Genomic DNA, 2,800 nt, shown 5'->3' on the forward strand with positions numbered 1-2,800 from the left:
ATAGATAGATAGATAGATAGATAGATGATAGATGATAGATAGATAGATACATACATACATACATACATACATACATACATACATACATACATACATACAATGTATGTGTGTTCGTCTGTTGACATTCACCTAAGTTGATGTCATGGCATCAGTGAAGAAGTATGTCTCATATTGAGTCTGAGTCCTTCAGGTATGAAAGACCCTGCATTCTGTGCCAGTGTCCCTTTTGTCAGGGGATTGCTGTTTTAAGCAGGTCTCACTATGTAGCTCTGGCTGTCCTGAAATCACTATGTAGGCCAGGCTAGTCTGGAACTCACAAGATCCTCCTGCCTCTGCCTCCCAAGGCCTGGGGCTAATGACACATGCCATCATAGCTGACCCTAGTCTTTTCGGTTTGTTTTCTTTTTTTCGTTTTTTTTTGTTTGTTTGTTTGGTTGGTTGGTTGGTTTTGTTTTGTTTTTGAGACAGGGTTTCTCTGTGGTTTTGGAGCCTGTCCTGGAACTCCCTTTGTAGACCAGGTTGGACTCGAACTCACAGAGATCCGCCTGCCTCTGCCTCCCGAGTGCTGGGATTAAAGGCGTGCGCCACCATCGCCCGGCTCGGTTTGTTTTAAAATGTATTTGTTCTTATTCTCTGCATCTTGCCACTGGGCCATGCACAATAGAGAGATAGAGAGGCTTCACTGCCTGTGAGTTAGGCTTTCATTTCAGGGAAAAAACTTTCAGAGGTGCTTCCCCCTCCCCTTTTCTTTCTTTTTTCTCCTGTTTTTGGTTTTTCAAGACAGGGTTTATCTGTGTAGCCTTGGCTGTCCCGGAGAACTTACTCTGTAGACCAGGCTGGCCTTGAACAGAGATCCACCTGCCTCTGTCTCGTGACTGCTGGGATTAAAGGCGTGCGCCACTACTGCCCTGCTGAAAGATGGATCTTTACCTATGGTTTCAGTGCCTCCGTTGCGCTTAGACTTATGGCAAGGTGGGAGCTCCAGGTGGAAGGGCATAGTGGAGGAAAACTGTTCACCTGTGGCAACTGGAAACAAAGAGGAGTAATGCGGGGGAAGAGGAGCTGGAGAGATGGCTCATTGGTTAAGAGCACTGACTGTTCTTCCAGAGGACCCGAGTTCAATTCCCAGTACCCTCATGGCAGCTCACAGCTGTCTGTAACTCCTGTTCCAGGGGATCTAATGCCCTCATATAGACATACCTGCAGGCAAAAAACTGTACATATGCACATAAAACAAAATTAAATTATTAAAAAATGCTTAGTATATAAATTTCAAAGCCAGCTCTGGCTACACATGCTAGTTGTGTTCAAGGCTACCCTGGAATCAGGCTAGTAGCCTGTTTTGAGACTCTGTCCATTTATTTATTTATTTGTTTGTTTTTTGAGACAGGGTTTCTCTGTGTAACAGTCCTGGCTGTCCCGAATTCACTTTGTAGACCAGGCTGGCCTTGAACTCATTTGAGATCTGCCTGCCTCTGCCTGCCAAGTGCTGGGATTAAAGGCCTGTGTTACCACCACCTGGCTTTTGAGACCCTGTCTTAAACCAACAAACAAAAACCAAGGATGACTTTGGACAGAATGAACTGTTCTTGTTGGGGCTAAAGCAAGCTGCACCCAAGAGTCTGAGCTCTGGGAAGACTTCCGGGCTGCCAGTGCCTCCTCTCAGTGGAGTAGTAGGGCAAAGGGGATAATAAGGGGGCACCCAGTTCACTCTGTTGTAGAATACTACCTTAACTCTTTGTTAAACTATTTATATATTTGTTTAACAGTGTAAAGTTGTGATGTTTTTCCTAACTAAATTAACACCTGATTGGTCTAATAAAGAGTTGAGTGACCAACAGCAAGGCAGGAGAAAGGGTAGGAGGGGCTGGCAGGCAGAGAGAATAAACAGAAGGAGAAAAAGAGAGAGAAAAGATCAATGAGCAGGAGAAGGAGGACTCGAGGGAGCAGCCACCCAGTTACACAGCCATTCACGGAGTAAGAACTGAAGAAAGGTATATAGAAATAGACAACGGGTTCCACAAAACACAACACACACGCTGGGCGGTGGTGGCGCACGCCTTTAATCCCAGCACTCGGGAGGCAGAGGCAGGCGGATCTCTGTGAGTTCGAGACCAGCCTGGTCTACAAGAGCTAGTTCCAGGACAGGCTCCAAAACCACAGAGAAACCCTGTCTCGAAAAAAAAAAAAAAACACACACAACACACACAAAGCAGAACACTGTCCAATAAATACCAACTAAGTCTAAGGAGGAACAGACTCATGCGCATAAACACTGGAGATGTGATAAATCAACGCTTTGGAGCACTGGGAGGGGCAGTGGCACCTTTGTGAGTCTGAGGGCAGCCTGGCAACATAGTGAGTTCTAGCACAGCCAGAGCTACATAAAAGGGAGACCCTGCCTCATCAAGCCAAAAGAATAAAGAAATGAGGAAAAGACAAAGAAAAAGTGGAAGTTATACACTTTTGAGTTCCGACTCAACGGAAACTCATAGTGCTTGTCTTCATTAGATCTCCAGCTGTAGCTGCTTCCTTGTCTCTTGGGCGGCCTCGTGAGCATCCTATGAAGACAGGTATTGTATATACTGGCAAGGGTATAGGTCCTGGGCATCAACAGTGAAGGTGTCTGGGTAAGCCATTGGGGCATTGCCAGATACCCAGGCTGAGTTTTATTTGTGAATGGGTAAACACATCTAGCTTTCCATATTTGTGGATTCCATGGTATTGACTTCAGACAACAACAAAATTAGACTAAAAACACTGTATCAGTAGTGCTAATATATGAAAATCTCAAGACATC

The sequence above is a fragment of the Microtus ochrogaster genome, chromosome 8 (assembly GCF_000317375.1).
Source record: "Microtus ochrogaster isolate Prairie Vole_2 chromosome 8, MicOch1.0, whole genome shotgun sequence".
Lineage (NCBI taxonomy): Eukaryota > Metazoa > Chordata > Mammalia > Rodentia > Cricetidae > Microtus > Microtus ochrogaster.